Consider the following 9824-nt stretch of genomic DNA (forward strand, 5'->3'; position numbering starts at 1 on the left):
CCAGCAAGGTAGATATTCAGCTGAGATCTGTATGTAGATGGGTTAGTGTATACAGAAGACTATTCATCATGGCAAATTATTATATGGATTAAAAACTGGAAATGGCTCTAATTTTGCTGTATGATATAGAAAGTAAATAGTATTATATCCTTAATGGAGTGCTCTGAAGCAATCAAAAGGATAACAATCATTTAAATAATATGCATATATTATAAGCATAATTCTAAGAAGAAAAAATGTTTAAGAATATATACTATAGTTTTATATTTGTAGCAATTTCAAAAGACAAGTAAATCTCAACCTCCAAATTAGGGATGTGTGCTTAGCTCATAAGTCCCGACAGTTGAGACTGGCTATTGATAAGGAAAACATGGGGGTTTCTGGTGCTGGCAATCCCCTCTCCTTTTTTTTTTTTTAACAATGGTAGAGTAGTTACTTCAATATTTGTGTTGTGATAAACCATGCCACTATACAATTCTGGGTGGCATTGGCTTATTACAAGGGTAAAAGTATTTAGGAAGTTATGGTGAAGTCATGTTCTTCTTTATTTATCTGTGAGAGTGTTTTTACATGTGTGTCCATGTGACACCAGTTGGTTAGAAGAGGGCCTCAGCTGTCCTTTATCACCTTCCACCCATTCCTGTGAGGCAGGGCTCTCCCTGAACATGGGATTAGAGGCTAGCAAGTCCCAGTGATCTCCCTGTCTCTGCCCCCCTTGTCATTACAAATGTATGTGGGATTCCCTTCTTGTATGGGGATCTGAATGTGATTTCTCATGACTGCACAGCAAGTACACTTTTTGTTTGTTTTGTTGGTTGGTTGGTTGTTTTTTCTTCAAACAAGCTTATTGTTTAGTGAATGTGTTCATAATATAAATGTTTGCAAAGTGATGAGGGGAGATCTAAAGATTGGTGGGGTGGGATACTGTGGAACATCTACCAGTACCATGGTGGACAGCGTGGGACAGGATATATACGAGAAACATAAGCCTTGGTCACAAGGTCAATTCTTACTGTTCCATACCAGATGAACACCCCTTTTGTTGTGTTGTTCTTCAACCCAGGGTTAATGCAAAATATTCAGATTATTATTTTTCTTTATCATTTTTTCCACAGCTTGCAGTAATGTCTATGATTTAGAAAATGCAGATTTTCCCAGTCTAAGCATCTTCAGGTTGCATCTTTTGTGATTCAAAGCCTCATAAAGCACCACCAACCTACAGTGGTCCAAAGTATTCCAGTCCAGACTTAAACTCGTTAGTGTTTTCCAGGTGGTGAGAGCCAATGCTAGACCCTAACACAAGTCACTCACACAGGTCTAACCCAACGCACTCCAGTCTACAGTTAGCATGACTCAGAGCTTCACATAACTTTTTTACACCAGTTGATTTTATTTGATATTAGAAAGGTGCCGAGTGGTGGTGGCGCAGGCCTTTAATCCCAACACTTGGGAGGCAGAGGCAGGTGGATTTCTGAGTTCAAGGCCAGCCTGGTCTACAGAGTGAGTTCCAGGACAGCCCGAGCTACACAGAGAAACCCTGTCTCAGAAAGAAAAAAGAAAGAAAGAAGGAAAGAAAGAGAGAGAGAGAGAGAGAGAGAGAGAGAGAGAGAGAGAGAGAGAAAGGCTACTCCAGCTTGTTTCTTGGGACCATTTGCTTGGAAAATTGTTTTCCAGCCCTTTACTCTGAGATAGTGTCTGTCTTTAACACTGAGGTGAGTTTCCTGTATGCAGCAAAATCCTGGGCCCTGTTTATGTATACAGTCTGTTAGTCTATGTCTTTTTATTGGGGATTTGAGTCAATTGATGTTAAGCAATATTAAGGAATAGTGATTGTTGTTTCCTGTTATTTTTGATGTTATTTTTTTGTTTGTGTGGCTACATGTTTGTTTGGGTTTTTTGAAAGAAGTTGCTTTCTTGCTTTTTCTAGGGTGTAGTTTCCCTCCCAGTGTTGGAGTTTTCTATCTATTGTCCTTTGTAGGGATTTGTGGAAAGATATTGTGTAAATTTGTTTTGTCATGAAATATCTTGGTTTCTTCATCTACAGTAATTGAGAGTTTTGCTGGGTATAGTAGCCTGGGCTGACATTTGTGTTCTCTTAGAGTCTGTATAACATCTGCCCAGGACCTTCTAGCTTTCATTGTCTCTGGTGAGAAGTCTGTTATAATTCTGATAGGTCTGCCTTTATATATTACTTGACATTTTTCCAAATTACTGTTTTAATATTCTTTCTTTGTTTAGCACATTTGATGTTTTGATTATTATGTGATGGGAGGAATTTCTTTTCTGGTCCAGTCTATTTGGAATTCTGTAGGCTTCTTGTATGTTCATGGGCATCTCTTTCTTTAGGTTAGAGAAGTTTTCTATAATTTTATTGAAGATATTTACTGGCCCTTTAAGTTGGAAATCTTTAATTTCTTCTATATATATTATCCTTAGATTTGCTCTTCTCATTATATCCTGGATTTCCTGGATGTTTTGGATTAGAAACTTTATCCCTTTTCTGATTTTTGTGTCAATGTTTTCTATGGTATCTTCTGTACCTGAGATTCTTTCTTTTGTATTCTGTTGGTGATGCTTGTGTCTATGACTTCTGGTCTCTTTCCTAGGTATTTTTTTTTTATCTCAGAGTTGTCTCTCTTTTTGATTTTGTTATTGTTCTATTTCCATTTTTAGATCCTGGATGGTTTTGTTCAGTTCCTTCACCTGTTTGGTGGTGTTTTTCTATAACTCGTTAAGGGAATTTTGAGTTTCCTCTTTAAGTGCTTCGAGCTGTTTACTTTGAGGGTGCTATATGTGTCTTTCTTAAAGTCCTGTATCACCATCATGAGAAGTGATTTTAGATCTGAATCTTGCTTTTCCAGTGTGATGATGTGTATAGGGCTTGCTGTGGTGGGAGAACTGGGTTCTGATGATGCCAAGTAGCCTTAGTTTCTGCTGCTTATTTTTTTGCCCTTGACTCTCACCATCTGGTTATCTCTAGTGTTAGCTGGTCTTGCTTTTTCTGACTGTGGTTTGTCTCTCCTGAAAGTCTGTGTGTCAGAACTCCTGGGAGACCAGTTCTTTCCTGGAGGAATTTGGTTATGGACAGCTGTGGCACAGGGTCAGCTCTGGTGTGTAGACAGAAACCAGAAAGATCCTGTCCCAAGTTGTTCCTTGGATCCTATGTCCTGATGGCTCAGAGCAGGTCCTTCTTGGGCCAGGAATTTGAGCAGAAGTGGTGGTCTTACCTCTACTCATAGGCTTGTCAGCACTCCTGGGAGACTTGCTCTGTCTTGGCAGTATTTGGGTAAGGAGAGCTGTAGCACATGATCAGCTCCAGGCACAGAAGGAAACTGGATGTCTTTTCCAGTGATTTTTTCCAGTGAGTGTCCAGTCAGTTTCCAGTCATTCAAGACCTCTTCAACTTTTGAAATAAACCTTTCTCACTCTGAGGCTGTGGTGAAGTATGTGATTGCAAACACTTCACACTTAGGCTTACTGCCCCCCCCCGCCATCTTGTAGAGTGGAATGTCAGCCCAACATTGCTTTTCTTTGTGTGTGTGTGTTTTTTTTTTCAATGCAACAAGCATGAGGTTTATTGATCCAGCACACTGGGGTCATCCTGCAATCGGGGCAGAGGCGACCCCAACATGCCAAGCACACAATTTTTATAAGTCATTGAGGGTAGACTTGGTAACAACATGAATCGATTTACACCCGTTTGAGCACCCCCCCTCTTTCTTGGCATTGGTGGTCCAAAGCAAGGTGTGGTCTTAATCACCAGAAGGGGGAACTGAAACATTTTTGGTTGTTATCTGCACCTGCCCTGCCCTGCAGTTGGAGCATAAAGTTTGTATTGCTGAGATATTCCAGGAAGGGAGTGTACATTCCTGGCAAGGTCTTTCAGCAACCATCTTATGTTCTTCTCTAAGGTCACACATTTCCCCCTTTTTCTTGTGAGTATTTGAGTCATGAAATTATAACTCACTCACCCAATTCATGATACTGTTGTCTTAACATCATAATCTGAACTGTACTTATGCATTCTCTAATAAAGACCAGCAAGTGGTTCAAAATGCAGGGCCAAAAGTTAAAAGCAACATCAGGATTATTAATGGTCCCAAGAGGGTAGAAATCAAAGTAGTGAGCCAAGGGGAAGAGTTAAACCAAGATTCAAACCACCCTGGCTCTGCTCTCTTTCTCTCTTCCTCTTGGCCAGTCCCTCTCTAACCTTGGCCATTGAATCCTTTACAATTGCAGAATGGTCTATGTAAAAACAGCATTCTTCTTTCAGGGCTGCACACAGACCTCCTTGCTCGAGAAAGAGGAGGTCTAGGCCTCTCCTGTTTTGGAGGACTACCTCAGATAATGAAGTCAAGGATTCCTGGATCTTGGAAATGGAATTTTCCGTTTCCACTATATCAGTATCTATAGCGGACCTAAGACTCTGATAGCTCTGGCGTTGGAGTGCCAATGATGACGCTCCTGTGGCTGTTCTAACCACCCCCAGTCCCTGTCCCAGCAAGGCAGAAACAGTTATCCCTATAGGTTCTCTCTGAACCCTGAGCTGTCTCTCATCCCAATGGGACAATAATTCTTCTTAGGGATGGTACACCAGCCTGGGAACTAGTTGTACCAGAACACAAAAATCCTGAGTGTTGTTGAGTACCTGAGAGTTGACAGATGGAGTAACTCCTGAGGAGCATGCACACCATCCCTCAAGTGGGGGGGGGCATGGCAGGAGGTGAACAGATGCATTGGGCTCAGGGAAAGTCTGCTTATGAAGATGAACATGTGAGGAGGGGATCTTTCCCACACATACTCCCTGCCCAGTAATGGCAGACAAGGTGAGTCTGGCATTATGTTGTTGCCAGCGGCATTGGGAGGCATCATCAGACAGGTTAACTGTCTCAACAAAGGCAATCCCCTCATAATAAGGGGGAGCTACTATGTAACAAAGCCAGCAAGAATTGGTGGCATTGGGGTTAGTGCTATTGATGACCCGAAAAGCTTCCTGAACTAAATGAACTAAACGTGGTAACTCTGGATTGTCTTTGGGAGCAGGAACTAGCCCTTAGTTAGCAGGGCTGCACAGCCTGATAGGGGGAGCCTTGGGGGGAGCAAAGGCTTAGGAACTTTAATAAGGGGCTTGGTGGGAGCCAGGATTTTATTGGGGCCTAAGGGTGTATATGGGGTCTCGACCTTCAGTTTAGTAAAACCTAAGACCCCAGACATAGCCCCTGGTCCAATTTAAGACCTGTTTTCCTGATTTAGTGAATGCGATTCAAAGTGGGTGACACCATCCTGGGCATCTGGGGATATCTTTCCAGTTTGAATTTCCCTTGCTCCCCATTTTCTGATGAGTATAATTTGCTGACACTTTGATATAGTCCCAAACAGAGGAGGGCCCCCACAAGACATCTCCTGTGGTCTCACAGCCCCAGTTCTTACAAAAAAATTCTGCCTTTCCTCCACACATGGGGTTTAGGGACCAATCTCGGTAGAACCCAGGCAAACATACAAAGGAAAAGCCCTCAGCATGCTCCTCCGATCTTTGGTAGAGCAACCTCCCCATGGGTCCAGCCCATGCTGCCCAATTGAAGAAGGTGTTGAAGGAGCGGTCTGAGTATCAAAGTACCCTTCTAAGTCCCAGGTTGGCTGGGGCTCCTAAAGCCAATTTACAAACATCTGGAAAAAGGTCAGGCCACCAGGTGTACGGGGTGGTGATTTTAGATAGGCTCCAAACAGTCTCTCCCGCCCCGTTTATCATTTGACAGGTTAGGTTGCATGGCTGAAAAGGGCCAAGGAGAGAAGAGCACAAGGGAAAAATACTAAGATATAGTACCAGGGAGAGGACCCGCATCTTTGGGCCCTTTGATGATCTTCAGCTTCAGAGGGTTCTCAGTAGTCTGGGCCTTCCAGGTAGGGTGATCTTCTGGTATTCCGGTTTCAGTTAAGGGAGTAGGCTTCACATGCGAGGCGTGTATCCAGGCAGCGATTCCATCCACTTTGACAGCCGTTGGAGTAGTCAGCAGTACTACATAGGGTCCTTTCCAAAGGGGCTCGAGCGTCTGGGCATGATGTTGCCTCACGTAGACAGAATCCCCAACCTGGAACCAATGTGAAGCTTTAGGGGTACCAGATTCATAGGAAGCTGCCAGTTGTAACCATACTTCTTTCTGTACCACCTGCAGGCCCTTTAACCTGCTCGAGTGGTCCTCTGGTCTCCAGTCACTGGTCCCAAGAGAAGGACTTTCCGGGCCAATACACCAAATATAAGACATGAAGGGCCTTACATCCAGGATGTCCCACTCACAGTAGCATAGAGATGGAGATGGTTGGGGCAGAGGCAACCCAACATTGCTTTTCTTAAGAAAATGATTTTTCCTTCTCCTCTTTGACCTGCTACAATTGCAGTGACTGGCTCTGACTCAGAATCAAGTATGTCCTGGAGTGCTCTGTACTGGAGTTCTATAATTATTTGGTAGTTTCTATCAGGTATATGAGTGTTGGTCTCCAATGTCCATATACTTTGAAATGAAATGTATTCTTCATAAACTTTTTTGTATTTCGTTTATGTCTCCTCTTTTTCTGAGCCATGATTGAAAGGTCTTCCTGATTGACTTGTAGAAGCAGGCTCAACACCATATCCCATGCCTGCTCTGGATAATGTGTGTTCAATAGCTTTACCAGGTGGTCTTTGGAAGCATTCTCAGTTTTCGTCCAGGATATTGGTATGAGTTTAAACTTCTCTGGCTCTTTCCCGAGCAGCCTTGAGACAGTGGAACTCTTCATCACTCAGTGTTTGCAGTGGCTCAAGCAAGCCACGAGCAGATGAGTCCACTCCCAAACAGCAACTGCACACGTGCTCAAAGACTACCCAGTCTGGACCTGGTGCCATGGGCTGGTACTTATAAAAAGTACAGCGAGTACTCTTAACTGCAGAGCCATGCCTACTCTACTAAGTATATTAGAAGCACTCTCTTTGCACACTATAAGGCACTGGTGGCACAGGTGCACAGTTTCTACTTCTGGGAGGACCAGCTCTTGAAGCTATGTTATTAAAAATAATTGTCAACAAAATCAAGGGTTGCTATGCCTGCTAGCCTTAGGATGATCCCCTGAGTGACAAAATCTAGCTACCCTACATCAGTTGGCATGACTCTTGGCCTCCTGGACATTTTCCTGAATTCCTGTCTATATTTGCCTCTCTTTTGTGAACTCCTTGGATCTACATCTTTCCTCAGATACATCAACTCAATGCAGCTTAGACTAGTCCCACTGATTATCATTCTTCTGTCCTAACTGCTACTTTGTCCTTCAAGGAAACTTTTGAGTCATGGCTAGCACATTTTAAATATCTCTTGATACATCTGATTATAATTTTCACACCCAAGATGAGGAAAGAGAGTTGAGATGCCAATACCAATTGCCATAGGACATACCTATGAAGTAGTCTAAACTATACAAACTGGTATTAAAGTGGAGAAATTCAGCAAGAGAAAGTAAAAATCCCTCACTAGTCCATGATTGGCTAATAGCAGCTCCAGTCTTGTGCTAGCACAATATAGGCATTGTCAGCTGCTATGGGTCATACTGCACTGGAGACATCATGCCAGAAGGCAGCATTTCAAAGCCCTTCTCCATACCTTCTACCTTTTAGGTTCTTTTGGTGGATTCTCAGGGTGAGGCGGTCTTTGTCTTTAGTTAAGTAGCCATGCATTAAGTGACCACATCAGATTCCAGGGGACAGTGATGCTTAGACAGTCTGCTTAGAAAAGCTCTGCCTTTGGATCACAAAACAGAAGGTGTGAATGTGAGAAAAGCAGATTGTAGGCAAGAGTAGGGACTGAGAAAAGTAGAATGGAAATGGGAAAGAGTGGGGGACAAAGAATCAGAGTGTGCTGGGCGGTGGTGGCACACGCCTTTAATCCCAGCACTTGGGAGGCAGAGGCAGGTGGATTTCTGAGTTCGAGGCCAGCCTGGTCTACAGAGTGTATGGACAGCCAGGGCCATACAGAGAAACCCTGTCTCGAAAAACTAAAAAAAAAAAAAAAAAAAAAAAAAAAAAAAAGCATCAGAGCATTACAGACAGATATGAAGCTGTCAGACACATTGAAAAAAATCATAATAAAATGGAGAGAAATTAATAGAAATGACAGTTTTATTTTTTAGTGTATAATAGGTTTCCCATCAATATCTACTTTTAACAATAACCTTGTTTTGATAGGAAAAATAGCAAGCATTATCATAAAAAAGTTTAAACTTGGGCTGGTGAGATGGCTCAGTGGGTAAGAGCACAGACTGCTCTCCTGAAGGTTCAAATCCCAGCAACCAGATGCTGGCTCACAACCACCCATAATGAGATCTGACACCCTCTTCTGGTGCGTCTGAAGACAGCTTCAGTGTACTTATAATAAATAAATAAATAATAAATAAATCTTAAAATCAAAGCCTCATTTAAAAAAAAAGTTTAAACTTGAGAAAGCATTGTTATATAAGCTATCAACATGAAAGGTTTTCTGCTGATTATAGATGTTTTAAAACATTATTTGTCTGTATTACCAAATTCTATTTCAACTGTTTCAAATTACTACTGTAATTTTAGCTACTGAGGGATTCCAAATTTGATTTGTTTGAAAGATATTACTTGAAAGATAGGAAAATAGTAACAATTAGAATTAAATTTAGAGTTTTATTAGAAAATTTGAACTCAGAAAATTTGACTTTCAGTTCAATGTGTTATTAGGAACCACACCAAATATACTGCTAAAATGTCAAATATATTCAACACTCGCTGAGTTTAAGACCTATAGTCTATTCATTTATTCTCATTCTGCACATTTTTCTGTTCTCTTTTATACAAGGGATGTTCCATTTTACACAAAGGGGTACTGGAAAAACCCGTGGATTACAGACAATCTCTTTGTAATTTCATTGCTCTTGAGTGTACCATCTACAACAAAAACAAAACAACAAAAATGAGCAAAAAACCCCAACTTATTTGAGTTTGATATCTCTTCAAATACCCATAGTCATATAAGTCCTTGTTTGTGCATGGAAAATACAATTAACCCAAACTCCTATTCTGAGGCTTGAGGTAACAGTTCTAAGACTTGCCAATCACCACAGTCTTTGCAGCCAACTTGAAAACACGGTTCCTAGAGCAGCTTGAAAGGCTGAGATCACAGAGAGATGTCACCACTCCCTCTGTGGACCTGCAATCCTGGACAACTATAGAGTATTGAGTATCCCAGCCCTCAATTTCTTCATTTGTAAATTAGAATCATAGTTCATGCTGTAGCAATGATTAGACAACATATGTAAACCATTCAACATGCTATCTGATACATCAGAACATCAGACATGCTCAGTAAACATTTGCTGTTATTTATTTGTTTAAATAATGATTGAAAACAATTGTGTGCAAAAATGATATGCGTGTGTGTAGTCTCAGGTGCAGAGACGAGAAGATGGCTTTCAGGAGCTGGTCCTCATGTCCCACCTTTTGTGGGTTTCTGGGACTGAACTCGTGACATAGAGGTTGCTGAGGCTTCTTCTCAGTGGCCTTGGCTTCCTTCTTGAAGGGCAGTGTCCCAATTTTCTTTCACTTTTTCTTATAGAATATGTATGGGAATTTCACATCATCCCGATTATTCTCTCTCAATAAAAATTTTTCTTGAACTGTTGCATCAAATGTAATTTATTTAGCTTTAGGATAGAATACCATGCACACATCTTCAGGAGGTTGGATGTAGAGAAAACATCTTTTCTTTTCTTTTTTTTTTTTATTTCTTTATTTACATGCGAATTTCTCCTTTCCCAGTTTCCCCTCCAAAAAACAA

At 41.5% G+C, this 9824-nt stretch overlaps 1 pseudogene; it reads right to left on the minus strand.

The window, feature by feature from the left end:
- Positions 1-1128: 1128 nt before the first annotated feature.
- Positions 1129-6880, minus strand: LOC116097931 (annotated as a pseudogene).
- Between the last annotated feature and the right edge of the window lie 2944 nt (positions 6881-9824).

The sequence above is a fragment of the Mastomys coucha genome, unplaced genomic scaffold, assembly GCF_008632895.1.
Source record: "Mastomys coucha isolate ucsf_1 unplaced genomic scaffold, UCSF_Mcou_1 pScaffold2, whole genome shotgun sequence".
In the NCBI taxonomy this organism is placed as follows: Eukaryota; Metazoa; Chordata; class Mammalia; order Rodentia; family Muridae; genus Mastomys; species Mastomys coucha.